Source organism: Zosterops lateralis, assembly GCF_965231275.1.
Source record: "Zosterops lateralis genome assembly, chromosome: 5".
Lineage (NCBI taxonomy): Eukaryota > Metazoa > Chordata > Aves > Passeriformes > Zosteropidae > Zosterops > Zosterops lateralis.
The window spans coordinates 62,219,650-62,235,585 of NC_139766.1; the positions used below are offsets into that span (position 1 = coordinate 62,219,650).

The 15,936-nt window shown below is 41.1% G+C and overlaps 1 pseudogene across 1 annotated transcript; it reads left to right on the forward strand.

Moving 5' to 3' along the window:
* The first annotated feature begins 612 nt into the window (after positions 1 to 612).
* LOC310909952 (U4/U6 small nuclear ribonucleoprotein Prp31-like) lies at positions 613 to 3,228 on the forward strand (annotated as a pseudogene). Its single transcript has 2 exons — positions 613 to 628; positions 1,621 to 3,228. The product of its transcript is annotated as a U4/U6 small nuclear ribonucleoprotein Prp31-like (transcript).
* Positions 3,229 to 15,936: the final 12,708 nt, after the last annotated feature.

A 15,936-nucleotide genomic window follows, 5' to 3' on the forward strand; every position in this document is an offset into this window, starting at 1 on the left:
ATAGCACAGGTTTTGAAACATTCATCCTTCCCTCAACAGCTGCCTTCAGAAGGTCTTCAAGGAATAATTTTGAATACAGAGACTGGACAATGAAACCCTCAGATCATGGCTATAAATACTTCCTTTCCCCACTGCTATTTTAGTTAAGGGCCAATCATGCCACCCTTACACATATCATTCAATCCACTTGTGTTAACTACTCAGAAAACATGCTATTAATTAATTAACTTTTCAAAAGCTCCTAATTCCACCAGCTTTCAGTAAGATGCCCAGCTGTGATACATCTCAGAGCCTGTTCTCAAATGGACAGAACTAAGTGCCTCCCAGGTCTCTGCTGGGAGTGTTTCTGCACCTGATGCCCTTTTCAGCCTAGAAATGACATAACACACACTTGCAAGATAATATTAGTATAGGAGGTAATATAAAAGCTGGTATTCATTGGAGGCCTCCAGAGGCAGTTATGGAGAAATATTCACAAAAGTCCACCTCCCACAGGGGTGCACACAGTTCTACAAGTTTAGTAAATTAGCATAATTGTCAAAACCCACCAATTAGGAGCACAAGGGGTGATGCAGTCAGAAGTGAGAGGAAAGGTAATGTCTTCACGATTTGATGGGTGAAGGCGCAGGTGTAATATCTTTGAAATGGATCTTAATGTCTCTACATTGGGCACAGGTTTGTTCCAGAGTCCAGGCAGCTTGGCTCCTGAAACAGACAAGGGCATGCACTAGGCCTGAACTTCTGAACTTTGAGTTCAGAAATAATAGGTTCAAGGGGGGAATATGTGGTAGGCAGTTCCGGAAGGCTGTACCTTCCTAGTGTCACCGAAACCATGGGGAAAAAAAAAAAAAGCCCTCCAACAATATTTTTAGTGTTAGATAATCAGGCATTACTTTTTCTGGCCAGAATGTGCAACAGAAAGAATTTCATCCACACATAGCCCAGGCGTGTAGAGAAAATCATCCCATGACACAGAATTTTACATGATTTTTCACAAACTTCATACACTCAAAACCCACAGAGATACATTGGTTCAATGTTCATTGGTTCCAAGCCACACAGTTCTTAGTATTTGGTTGCCTATTGGCTACAGATCTCTTATCCTCCTAATTTGGTCCTCATTCATATCTCTCCTTTCCCAGCCCAGGTGCCTCCGGCCATTGCAGGTTTATTGTTTGGGGTTGATGGTTCATTACTGGCCCTTGTTGGTCGATATCTTTTGGGTATCTCCTGTGCTACCCCCAGTCTGTAGAGACTGTTCAGCTCATCAGGCTGTGCCCTCCAAAACCTAGAGAGAGAAAACCCCACAGGCATGTTCCCCTGTGAGCTCTCTCCTTTTATTTGAATGAAGTTGCAGGACTCCTCTTTCTCCTTGCTGGACATAAGCCTTAGTGGATTTTCCTGACAGAAGTGACATGAACACGGCTGCAACGGGAATGGCAGGAGCAGGAGTGCTCCTAGTGTTGCCAGGTCACTGGCAGACAAGCTGCTGGTGGACCTGGAGGAGGATGAGGCCAAAGGCTCCAAGGGGCAGAAAGGAGCTCCTGACTGAGGATGTGAGGGAGGAGCTGGAGCCACTTAAGGCTGCAGAGTCCATGGGGAGCATTGCCGAGCTCTGAGGGTCCGTGGCATTTGCTGAGACCATGCAGAAAATGGAGAAATACATCCAGAAACAGCCCAAGGTGGCAAAGTTCTGGGGCCTGTGGAAGTGGCCCCCAAGTACCAGCTGATCATGGACACCAACAACCTCATGGTGGAGACTGAGAACAAGCTCAACATCATCCACAAGTTCTTATGAGACAACTATTCCAAATGGTTCCTGGAGCTGGAGTCACTGGTGCCCAACACCCTGGATTACATCTGAACCGTCTAGGAATTGGGAAATTCCCTGGATAAATGAGAATGTGCAGCAGATCTTGACCAATGCCACCATCATGGTGGTCAGCATGACTGCCTCCACACCCAGAGGCAGCAGCTGTCAGAGGAGGAGCTGGGCAGGATTGAGGACGCATGTGACATGGCACTGGTGCTGAGTGGGGCCAAGATGTGTATCTATGAGTACATGGAGTCCTGCATGTCCTTCATCATCCCCCAACCTCTCCCTCATCTGTGGGGCCTCCACAGCTGCCAAGATCATGGGGGTGGCAGGGGACCTCACCCTGCTGTCCAAGCTGCTGTCCCTGCAACATCCTCTTGCTGGGGGCCCAGCGCCAGACTCTGCCTGGCTTCTCCTCCACCTCCATCCTGCCCCACACCAGCTCCATCTACCACAGAGACATCATCTGGTCCCAGCCGCTGGATTTGAGGAGAACAGTGGTGCCAAGGGTGGCAGTCAAGTGCACTTTTGCAGCCAGGGTGGACAGCTTCCATGAGAGCCAGGATGGGAAGATGGGCTATGAGCTGAAGGAAGAGATCAAACACAAGTTTGACAAGTGGCAGGAGCCCACCCTGGTGAAGCCGCTGCCGTTGGATGGGCTGAGGGAGAAGAGGGGGACCCAGAGGTGCCAGAAGATGAAGGAACACTTGGGGCTGACAGATCTGCAGACAGGCCAACAGGATGAGCTTTGGGGAGATTGAGGAGGACGCCTACCAGGAGGACCTTGGGTACAGCCTGGGCCACCTGGGCAAGGCCAGCAGTCAGATCAACAAGGACACCAAGGCCCAGATCAAAAAAACTCTGCAGAAGTCCTAGCAGAAGCAGAATGTCATCTACAGGGACAAATCCACAATATGTGACTCCAGCTTGGGCACAGCCTGGAGCTTGGCCTTCACCTCCCTGCAGGGGTTTGAGATCATGAACCTGCAGGCAGCTGAGAGGAAAGTGGCTGAAGCCAATCAGAAATATTTCTCCAGTATGGCCGAGTGTCTCAAGGTCAAGGGGAACAAAAAATGGGGTCCCCATTCCCCCAGCCACACTTGGGATCCACAAATCCCATCCCACAACCCCCAAATTCCCAAGGATTCCCCCCCACTGTCACTTTCTTGAACTTTTTATAAGTACTGGAATTTGTGGTTGGAGCACCTTGGGGCAGTTTGGGGGGGGATTGAGGGGGAGTCAGGGGGTCCTAAAGGGATTTCGGATGGTCCTGAATAGATTCTGGGAGTTCTGGGAAAATAAAATAAATTTAAAAAATATATAGACTATAGTAGAGTTACAAATATATGTGTAAAGAATGCAGAGAATATATAAAACAAAAAAAGGCAAAAATCAATAGGCATCACACCCACATAGTACTTTGATATTTAAGAAGTTACCATGGTAACACCTGCACTGCAGCCCCAAATGAAGCAGGCCTTGCTACTACTTGTCCTCTGCTAGAACCATTGGAGCCTGATTTTATTTCATGCAGTACATCAAGGCTAAAATATCAGCCGAAAAAGCAGACAACAAAACCCTGGCCGCCAAGTAGCACATTTAAGGAGCAAATCACTGTATGCAGAATTGTTGATTTTCCTAGGCATTCAAGTGACTGAATCTTATGCAAGAAACTTAAAATAACAGAAACTAATTAAGAGCTGGGTCTGGATTAATTTGTACTTACGTATTTTACAGCCTCAAAATCAATCTAAAACTACAGATGCCAAATTCTTATATTAGTACAGCTTCCCAAAATGAAAATATGTTCCTGGGAGAGTACATCACATTAAGCAGTACACAGGCCTCATTTCTCAAGTTTTTGGGTTTTTTAAATCTTAAAAGAAATATATATAGTCTCCTTGTAATCCTAAGAGTCCTCTCCATCCCCTTGAAATCCATCACCCATGGCACCATGAATTCTGGAGCACCTGCGTATGTTTGGTTTGTAAACACAAGCCGTGTTTATTTTCTGTCACTCAAAGCAGGCAGCTGCTCACACTCTCTGCACCACTGAACCCTGGCTCACTGTTTCCTTAACTCTCCCACTTTAATCCCAGAAGAGGGCTGATGTACCAGATACTAACCTTATCTTCTAAAGGAAGGCATGGAAATACAAACATGTTCCATAACAGCAGCTTGGGAAGAACTACTGGACAGAAGGAGCTTTGTTGCATCACTTCAAGCAAGCTCTGGTTATTTTCCCCACAAAAAGTTGAAAGACACCTCCTCTGACGTCTTCACCTGTGCCTGACACAAGTTGCTAAGCAAACCTTCATAACATGAAAAGGCTTCTTGATCATTACTGACTTGAAAAGTTGTGAGTAATATGAGATCTGAAAAAGCCTGCAAAATTTTCTTTCCACCTTAGCTTTATTCCATGTTCTACCTAACGATGCAATATAATGGTAAATACCAACTCTGCAATCACAGATTAAGAAAAACAAAGAGGCATTTATCAATTTTCTCAGTGTCTTTAAATAAACAGCTCAAAAGACACCTTGTCTTCTGACTTTGTATCAAAAGCAATATGTAATTGAGAAGCTAAAAGGATGATTCATTTCAGCCAATGCCAGAAACTTCTATATCCATCACAAAATTCAAATATCACTGAAGCAAAAATCAATAAAACACAAGTTATGCTATAGAGACACATACCTTTATAGCCCATTAAGTACAACTGCCACTGTTGCATTTAGTGAAAAATTGCTCTGCTCACTGGAGAATCTTGTAATTCTAAATTTCATTTGAACCATTCTTCCAGCTCCTTCAACTTTCAGTCTTTGTGGGTTTTGTTATGCAGGCCCTAGGAATACACAGACCAGCTGCAACATCTGGGATCCAGTTTCACTTTCTGTCTTATCTTACGGAACTACAAACACTTAATGTCAATCTTCAGAGAATGAATCCAGACCACACCCTTTGAAACTCAGCATGATGCTTTTTGCAGTTTGCTTTTGTGGGGAACTTCTGCACAAGCCCAGGCCTTCCTCAGCTTCATGTTTCCTCCTAACAGCTGTGGCACTGGAATCATCAGAACAGATACCTTGAAGACTATTAGTAATAGAATGAGGTAGGTATAACAAACAAAACAGCAGTAAATATGCTCAGCTGGTTTACAATTTGGAGTCAATGCAGAACTTACTCACAATTAGGAATTAAATTTTTCTGAAGATACTAACTCCTGTTTATTTCAAAATAAAATTCTACATGTCCTGAGTTTCCCTAAAAAATGTTTATAAATCATTCCACAAGGTTTTTCTTTCGAAATCATGATAATTTGGCTGTGTACACATACCTCTCCCACTGTTTACAGCAAGGTTTGTGGCAACTTTCTGCTGCTTTCCTAAGAAGTAAAGCTCATCTATTTCCCAAAAAATGCTGTCTACTAAAAAACTAAGTAGCTGAAGAGTGCTTTTAACATCATACTTCATCTTGCAGCTGGCTACTAAAAAATGTTCCCAAATACTCAGCTTTAACATAGCAATTTAATTCCAAAGGCAACAAGCTTAAAAATAACATTTTGAAGACAGAGAGGTTTTGAGTGGACCACAATGGATTAAATTCAGAGAAGGGCAATGGACCTGGGGAAGGGTCTAGAGGGCAAGTCCTGGGAGAAGCCCAGAGGGCTGGGGTTGTTTAGCCTGGAGAAGAGGAGGCTCAGGAGACCCCTTATCACTTTCTTCCTCTCCTGAAAGGAGGTTGTTGAAAGGTGAGGGTCAGTCTCTTCTCCAAGGCAACCAGCAACTGGATGAGAGGAAATGGTCTGAAGCTGAGCCAGGGGAGGTTCAGATTGGAAATCAGGAAGAATTTTTTCCTTGAAAGGGTGATTGGGCATTGGAATGGGCTGCCAAGGGAAGTGGTGGAATCGCCATCCCTGGAAGTGTTTGAGAAACAACTGAATATGGCGCTCAGTGCTGTGGTTTAGTCAGGGGTTGATTTCTGGTCAAAGGTCATGCTTGACCCTGGAGGTCCTTTCCAGCCTTAACAATTCTATGAAGTCACAAAATGAACTAAGATAAACAGGTAACTGTGTGCCAGTGCTGCCAGATCAGCTTTAACTGAACCCTGCCATAGTTGGATACTGTTTATATTAATTGCAATTAACATATGAATTAAAAGTTCTCTGCCTCATAGCAAGAGGCATGGATGTAGAAATGGACAGCCCAGAACTGTGTTCTGTAAGGGTAAGTGCTTTCTTTTACCAAGCAAAGAACCAAATTCAACCCTCAACACATTCTTACAAATAGCTTGGTCCCTTAATGGAAAGCATATTAAATAAATTATTTACACTTGTTTATGACATTATTTCACCAAGTCTGTTAAAAATACAAACCTTAACCTCCAACCCACCTCACTTGGAGAAGCATTAGAGATGTAAAAGTATCACCTTGTCCTTCTCAGTTATTTAAAAAAAACCCAAACATACCCCTGATTTGCACTTGGCATCATAGACAGTATTAGTCTTTCATGCAGTAGGCACACAGTTGCAAACTCTTAAAAGCACTCATTTCTCTGCCTGTGCTGTTCTCAAACCCCAGCAGAACAGAAGGAAAACCGTCTATAGGATATGGGAACATCACTGCTGTACTCATCCAGTAATAGTGGCACATAGCAGATGACAGAATGGCTTCTATTTTGAGGTTAATGGAATTCCAATGTATTTTAAATTCAATGCCACAGTGAACTTATGTATAGTTGGTGCTTCTGTAAGCTAAACTAAACTGAGGCTCCTCAACTCATCCTCTTCAGGATGAAAATCATTGTTACAACACTATCCCCTGCCAGCACTCAAAAAGAAACAATTTAAAGTATCTCTAATACCTACATATTGCAAGTGAAGCAAAAGACTCATTGCTAAACTCCAGAGTTAAAGCCTAGTGATAGATCAAGTTAAGCAAGTTTCAAGCCATGTTAAGGGAAATTTAAGTCCACGAGGGGAATTTTCAGGTAAAAAGGCATCAACTCCACAGCAAGCTTTGCTGGTATAGTTTTAGCTGAGGTTGTCATTTCAAAGTCATACATATAAAAAGCCACTTTTATCAAATCAAGTGTTGAACCTGCTTTCAGGTACATATTTTAACAGGACTGTCAGTATAAGAAGATACTGAAAACATGCAAGTTTAAAACTGGAGACTGGCTAAATGTGTGATGAATCAGGGTGTGGCAAATCACAACAGTGCTTAATAGGCTTTTCCATGCACGTACAGAATCTTACCAAATCAGCCTTTTTTTACAGGTAATACTACAAAGCCTAGAATTCCTCAACACATTTTTAGCCCGGAACAGGAAATTAATTATTACAAGTTTCTGCAAAAAAGGACAGCATTTCTGAGTCACTTCTTTTCTTGCACAGCTGATCAAAACCCTTTTTTTTTAACTGTAGCAAAATGATGAGCTTTCAACCTCACATAGATGCTTAGAGAGGGGATGGTTACAGCCTGCTCAAAACAGCAGAGGACTGAGCTGGAAGAAACCTCTGGAGATGATCTGGTTCAATGCCCCTATTTAACAAAGGTCACCTATGAGAGACTGTCCAGGACCAGGTTCTTACTGGATTTGAATAGTCCGAGAATGGAGATTTCACAGTCTCTTTGGGAAACCTCTGATCCTTCTTGACCACTTTCACAGGAGAAAGATTTCTTATCTACTGCCTTTCTCCCTTTCACTGGTGTAAGGCAGAGCAATTTAGCTCTGTCACCTTTAGTGCCTGTAAATGATGACACTTTCTTTTACTCAGAAGACATCCTGTAAAAACCAAGTTGAATTACCTAAATAAAAAAACCAGTTACTCTTGAAGTCAAGCTCGGTAAGGAAGCTTGTAGATTAAAAACCCATGTGAATTAAAGAGATGATTCAACCTCTGAAAGCCTCAGATCCCACAATCTTTGCACAGGCTTTGCTTCCAGCCTCTTTTCAAGACCTGCACGATTGACTCAGTTGATACAAAGGTGAAGGGATGTTGAACTGCTAGAAACAGGCACAGACAAGTATGAAAACAGCCTGAAGCTCCAAAATTCTGATTTAGCCTTAAACAAACGTGAGTTCAGTGAATGCACAGGGGAGGGCAGTCTGCCTCACAGGCTATCCAGGCAACACAAAAAACTTTCTCATACTATAAACTTGAACTTGAATAGTTTTTACTTAGACACACTAATAAAATTAACCACTACTCTGATCTGGAGACAGGATAAACTTGAGGTGGCTGTGTTCAATTAGCAGCTTCCCTACTCTACTGCTAAATCCAAATGCTTCCCTCAGAAAAGAGAATAAAAGCTTTCTTGTTTTTTGTTTTTTTTAAAGGACTAAAATGAGCATATTTCAACAGTTTAAGCCATGCTCATATTCATAAAGTACAACTGTTTTACCATAACACTAAAAAAAAAAAAAAGAAAAGCTAAAGGGCTTAATACAGAGGAGTACAAGATAAGAAGCATGTTTTTCTAATTAAATGGCAAGACTAAAATACCCACACCACCTTCTCACACACTTACCAGATGCTACCTGCAGGTAAATTCACACAGAATCCTGAACCTTGAGCATTTAAAACTAGACTCAATAAGCTCAAGAAAACATTGACTAATACTCATTTCTGGTCTGGCAAAGGGATGATAGGATGATAGGATGAAAAGATTAGATATAAACTCCATTAAATTATTAAACTCCACCTAATTATGTTAGTGTATTCCTGCAGATGTTGTGACTGTGTAGGACAGGTAGCTACCCAAATAAGCTTAAGCTTGATGTTTTTAGCAACTTGTAACAAACTTCCTTGTGTCTGCCCTGCTGAGCTGAGTAGTTTCTGCTTCCCTCTAAGATAATTAGTAATCCCTACTGGAGAGAACATTTCTTCATCTATTTTCAAAGAAAACATTGCTCTCTTGAGTGTACCCTTTAATATTTTTCATATTTCTTTAATTTGGCACCTGTAATACCAAAACTGGATTATTATTGAAGGAAATCTAGGATTTTAACAGTCCATTTGCTTGAATACAGAGCAAATACACCCTACAGAACCTACCTGCATTCAAAGTTCTGCCTTTTACCTCAGCTTTTACCCTGAATCTGACTTGGAAAGAATGGACATTTCCATAAATCTCAGAGCAGCAGCCAGCCAGCAAGGAGTCAGGAAACAAGTCAGTGAAAGCCAATTATGTAACTAAGACAAAAGGATGAATTGAGCTCAGGTATTTGTGAAATCCATTACTGCAGATTCTGCCTTTGCCTCAGTACAGTTTGAAGATTAAAAGCTGAAAAGTCAAGCTATTTTTTAGATAACTGGTTTATTTCATTCTTCCCTACCCTGTCCCTCCACACTAAAGCAAGTAAGACCAGCTTTCATTTGTGAACAGCTGGGTGGAACCACTGAACTGAGATCAGTGATTTTAAGTGATTTCCATTCAGTCCAGACAGCCTTGTAACACAGTGCCCTTGCTGCGCCCTCTTAGGTGGTTCATATATGACTTCTGGAGCTAACAGAGCCATCCAAAGTATCAGTGTGAAGGAAAAGTCAGGGCCAAAACATTAAACTGGACAGAAACATGAGTTCCATTCCAAGAATGATTAAAGGAGAAGTTGGTGTCTGCTATTTGCTGAACAGCCAAGTCTCAGACTTTAGTGCCCCTAAAATGCAGGATATGAAATCCAGATTGAGTCTCATAGTTTGGACCCTGAGCCCAACAGTAAAACAGTGTGTCAGAGAGCAAGGTGAAAATAATCACATGCACTTGACTGAAATGCAATTTACTCTTAACATTTCTGCTAAAAATGTCCAGATATTATCTAAAAATAGATAGAAAACCACCTTCTTTAGGCCAGACTCTCATTTAAATAGTGGATCCTAATTTTATTTTTTTTACTAATTCACGCCATTTATGCTAATTTATGCCATTACAAGCATACACCATTAAAGTGACAAGCTCTTTCAGAGTAAGTCAGAATCTGAACACTTCAGAGGATGTCTGCAATTCACTTATCAGCATCCTGCAAAGCATCCCCAAAGCAGACAACTGAAGCAATTACCACATTGCTGATAATCTTGCAAGCCTATTTTTTCCTCCTGCTGCCCACTTCCATGAGGAAAATTATATTCCACCTTTGGGTGCATAAAGAATGTTTCAAACTCCTAATTTGCTAAAGCTTTAGCTGAATTTACTTCATCAGTTTAATATCCAGGGCTCTGGTATTCTTGTCTAGCAGAAAGTTCTATTTTCTGACTCCCACTTATTGCACAGAATGAGCTACTGAGCTGTCTGAAGTTGTCTCTCATTTTGCCCTGAGAGCAACCCCAAGCTCTGTTCCCTGCTAGGAGAAATATCGACTGTTACATGCACAAAACCTCAGGGATCTGGCTTCCCTTGCTGTTCTGAGACAAGCTCTCACCCTCAGGAATAGTAGTTTAGCAGGCAGTTGGTGGGGCTGGCTGGCTCAGGTTCCTCCAGCAACTCCTCCTGGGCTGTTTCTTGGGGAATAAAGTTGAAAGACTCCCTTCTCCTTTTTGCTGGAGAGACTGTTTTCCCTCCAAAAGCCCTTCTGTCATCTCCCAGGCCTGATCAACCCAAGCAGCAAGGGGAGCCCATGGAGAGGCAGTTTTTCATCTCCAGTCCTGCTCCTGCCTGGAGCTTTGACTGCTGCTTGGGGTTGCTGTACTGTACACCCTAAATGCCTCCTCTTCTGCTGCCTGGAGTAGCCAGAAGACAAAAATACTGTGGTCCCCATTCTTCACATTCACTTCCAACCCCAAAACATTTGCCACAGCTTGCTGTCCAGACATCATCCCCAAGGCAGTTCCCAGCCCTCCTCTTTTTTTCCTGATGCTTGTTCTACTGTCTTAAATTTCCATGTTATTTCTCCCCAGAAATCTGTCCTTTGATCTGCTTTTGATCCAGCAGGAAAAAGAATGGTGGGAAAACAAGATGCACTGAAAAGCTGCATTTATCACAGAAACATTCCATGAAAGTCTAGTAATTTAAAACATGGAGAGACATCTCGGCTAGAACTATCACGAGACAGTTTTGTGGCACTAACGCACACACTCTGTTTCTAGTGAACTTTTATAAATACAGCTGCTCCACTCTCCCTTCTTTTTAGAGGAGAAATTCAAAGGGATTGCCAGCACATGCTCATTCCAACCTTGTTCAGAGCAAGTCTTTTGTTCAGAAGCCATTTTTTGCTCGTCTATGATGACAAAAACTTAATAAAGTTAGGCTAAATGGAAAGGTTTTCTTGGTATTAGCAACAGACTTTTATACATCCATATGAATTTGTGCTATTAAAAGCAATAATGGAATTTTCATGGTAAGTATACTTTAAGGAAATTCATCATTCCCAAAAAAAGAAAGTTCCATTACCAGCAAAAATTGAAACTGAAGTTGTTTATGCTGCATTTTAGTGTGCCACACTCCCTTCTGTTTTTGCAGTCCTCCCTTATCCTATATAACCTTATTTTATTTTGTCATCAATTCGTCTTCTTTGTTTTTCACTATACATCACACAGCACCAGACCATAAAGCATAATTTCTGCTGAGAAGCTGCATTGCATTTGAATTGAAAATAGAAAAATTTTTGTTTAAAACCAAAATATTTCTTTTATGGCAATGGCATTATGTGAGTTATGATCTACAAAGTCTTCCCCAGCCTAAATGATTCTCTGCAACTAGCCTTAGAGAAATCACAGCTTTTCCTTATCTGTCTTAAGAAGCCCACACCTCTATTGTCCACATTACAGCTCTTCTATGAATAAACTCAATATTTCACTTCAAGACTGTCCATCCCAAGGTTTCTCCTGTGATAAATTTAGTTTGTTTTTCAAAAGGACCATAGCAGCTGAAGGTCTCTTTGCACAATATTCACAGAGCAAAACAAGACCTTGTTATTATAGTAGCACTCCTTGTGGCCCTACAGATGACGTGCCAGCCTTTTCCTATCATAACCTCCATTTCCCAGAGGTTAATAACTGATGTGTCACTCTGCAGCTACACAGAACAATCCACAAAGTCTCCACCAAGGAGAAGGCTCACAGGATCAGTCCTTTCCAATTAAAATTAATTTCTTCAAGCAAACAAGTCTAGCAATATGACAATGTTAAGATAATTTTCAAAACATCAAGGAAAATAAAATTGTCCCTTAATAAATTCATAAAATGCTATACTGAGTAAAACCACATTTTTAGCTGTAGGTGTGCTCCACATCATTTTTCATCTTTTGTCTGTTTGGAACAGGGTTTTTTACCTGTTTTTTGAGTAGGAAGAGGAAGGCTTCTGTCCTCACAAAAATTCCACACTTGAACTTTATGACACTCTTGCATTTCAGAGTGCTCCCAGTCCAAGCCAGTTAAATATTGCAGTTAATATGGAAGATTTCAATTTAAAAGATTTGTTGCAATTGTAAAAGTACTTCAAACTCTTAATCTAAAAATATTCACATGATTATAATACTTACTTACCAGTCCAAATATTAGAGCAGAAGGTCATAACCAGCTCCATTTACATCCAGCACTTACAGGAGATTTACTACAGCTAGAGATATTCTAGCTTCTCATGTGCTCTTAAAAATACATTTAAAGACGTTATTTCACATACTGTTTTCTAGAACTAAATCCTTCACTTTTCAATCCACATCCTTTGCTCTTCTGTGTGACCCTGCTTGAGTACAAAGGCCCTGGCCCCCACTTTCTGACAGGAATATTGAATATATATTAACATGTGGCAAAAAATACCCAGCAAGAATTCAAAGCTGCATTAAATATATGTGCTGCTTCGTGCATAGCAAATGTCCAGTTCTGATGCCTTAGCCCAAAGGTCCCTCAATTTCCATGTGTCCACCTGAATACATGCTTTTAGAGGATGAATATAGATTTATATTGGGGGAGTATGAACTCTCACATAAATGTTAAACACACAACAATTGTCCTTCCCTTGAAAACAGCTCAGTCATGATACTGCACTTACAACACCTGACTGATATTGTAACTCATTTTCCATATAGGTGAAAGACTTAAGAGACCCTCTGGCCAAGTTGGGGCTTTAAGGACATTCTAGATGTCATGGAGTTCTGCTTCTTGGGATTTCTTCCTGCTGGTATGGTCATTGCCCAGGTACTAAGGAGATTTAAGTGCCACTGAATACCCACCACACTTTTCTCATACTTCATGCATTTGTAAAAACTTAAGAACTGATTATTAGGAAAACAAAACAGCCCTCCCCCCACTGACTTGCCTACTACAATAAATGTATAATTGTGGGATTATGCTTGATCTCTCACTGCCATTTCTGAAACACACATGAAGCCTCTCAGAGCTCGGTGGGACTTACAGCCTCTCACTGGCCACTTTACATGTAACTTGATGTTCTACTCTGTGAAAAACAAGAAGGGACTAAACACTTGCCTTGCTGTGTGAGCTAGACAATAGCTGCATTTTTCATCAATGAAATAATCTATAATTTTACTATGAAGTCAACAGTCTGTTTACTGTATAAAATCACAGTTAATAACTTGCATCTTTCTAGCTACAATGTTAACATAAATGTCTAAAACTCCACCGCTTCCCTGGACAGCCTGTTCCAATGCCTGACCACCCTTTCAAAGACATTTTTCTTAATAGCCAATCTAAACTCCCTGTGGTGCAGCCTGAGGCCACTTCCTCTCATCCTGTCACCTGTTACCTGGGAGAAATGACTGGCTCCCTCCTTGCTACAGCCTCCTTTAAGGGAGTTGTGGACTAATATTAAAGTTTCTCCTCAAAGCTCAGTTCTGGTTAACCAGAGAAATCGAATTTTAAGAATGGTATAGAAATTATTGAGTTCCAACTGAACAGCCTCAGCACCAGTGAAAAAGTAAACCATAAAAACTCAAGTAGTTAGGAAGCAGAGATATTGAAAAGGCATTTTTCAGGGCTCTGCTAGTCTTCCTCTGTTTGCAAAGCGATGGAAGAAAAGAAAAAAAAAAAAAAAAAAAAAAAAAAAAAAAAAAAAAAAAGAAGAAGAAGAAAAAAAAATAGATAAGAAAAACACAGAGTATTGTCTTTCAGCAACAAGATGTGAGGCACAGCAAGAAAAGGATGAGCTCATCTCTTAGAGCACCAGATTTTTCCATCCAGCATGTGCCACTTGGGCACATCACATCAGATAAGATCTCAGCAGTGCAGCACAGCAGAGCAAACATGTGCACATGCCTTCTTCACTCGTCACAAATGAGTCATCTGCTGCAAATCACAACCAAAGAACTGATTATCTTCACCTGAAAGAGGCAAACTTTGTTACTTCCAAAGGACAACAGTTTAAGCGGGAACTTCAGCTGATGGAACTGTTGCAAGGTTAGTCATCATGCCCACAGCTATCTGTGCTTCACTACTATACAGTAGCATCTTGTGTATCTGTGTAAGGAAATTCTGATTCATTAAAATATCCCAAGAAACTGCTTATTGTATTGTAAAATTGAAATTAGGACACAGCTTAGCAGACTTCTCATCAACACCAGAAATAACAATGCCATGAAAATATTGACACAGAATAATATTGTTATTATCTCGTGCTTAACTATCTGTTCATCATACACATATTATATGTTTATCATACATATATCTATTATATATATATATGTTATATCTTCCAAAATAAGTTTAATACCAACATAGAACATTTAAAACACATGATCACTGTAAGCAAAGCAGCCACAGAACTCTTCCCAACGGGCCACACTGTCCTCATCCAGCTCTGTGCTGTGAAATTTTCCTCAGCTGCTCCATTTCCCTCAGCCCTGTCTGCCCACCCTATGCCATGAAGGTCCTGCCACAGCCCAGCCACAGCATGATTTTGAACTGCAGCTTTGAGGTTTCCATTTGGGATGTATTGGCCTCAGAATATTTACTGCAAAACCTGTTTTCCTTCTAAAAAGAAATTGCATGACTCCAAGTTTGGGATCTGCCATTGCACTTCATATTTCTTTAAATCTTTGATAACTTCCTCTTAATCATGAAGTTGGAGAAATTTTGGAAAATTCAATAAGAAGCAACAGATGAGAAGGAACTGGTCTCTCTATATTCTTCAGCAGGAAAAAAAAAAAGCTTAAACTTATTTGAGCTATTATTTGGCACAGTACGAAGAGGCAAGAGGCATTTTTGCATAGTTTCCAAAACTCACACATCTTGGGGAACTTGGCAGAACTCCTTTAAAAACAAGCCTTGCTCTCCAGTCACCTTCAACAGAGATGGGGTTCACTGCACCCTCACACTTCACTTGAGGTGGAGGAGCAAGCTGAGACTGGAGAAAACCTGGCCACAGCAAGTTTACAGAGGAAGCAGATTAAAGAATATGATCTATAGACCACAAAGTGTAGGAAGCACCTTAAGATCATGCCTCGTCGGAGGCTTGTTCCAAAGCAAGTAAACTCCATCAAGATCAATAAGCCCTTGAAGTGGATTCCAGACAATTCATAGAGGGAAAAAAAAACTCCAACACGTCCTTTCAAAAAGAAGAATAGCAAACCAGGACAAAGAGGGAGAGGCTGCAGATAAGTGAGTGCAGCCAGAGGTAACATAAAAGGCTGCACTCAAGATACAGAAGTCTACTGAAGCATCTCGAAGTGCCATTGCTCCATATATTGTAGAAACCATTTTTTTTTCTTCTTCCTCTCTTTTATTATTTCTTGAGTCAAAGCCAAGTGCTCCCTGAGCAGATCTCTGATTTCAGAACTGCTACACTCACATGAATAATAGATACCAACTCTGAAAGGAAATAATTGGAAACTTCAAATTTGCTTTAGCACCACAGCAAAGCCTTTATTGTCCATTGTCTCCACAAGTGAATGCAGCCTGCTGCACAGAAAAATGTGCATTCTCCTGTTTCCAGAAGAAAATTTCTCCCCAGGACAAAAAAGGATTAGTGGTAACCTTTACTTTGCACAGGCCACAGCCTTAACCTGAGTGCAGATCTGCATATTTCCACAGATGGCATTTTCAAGTGAGGATTGTGACAACAGCAGTTGTGGGGCTGAAGAAAAAATTATTTTTCTTGCACCTATTTATGCAGTGTTCTCCCCCACAGATGTGAAAGTGTTATGGTTTTCCTCAAGCTGGCAGCTGA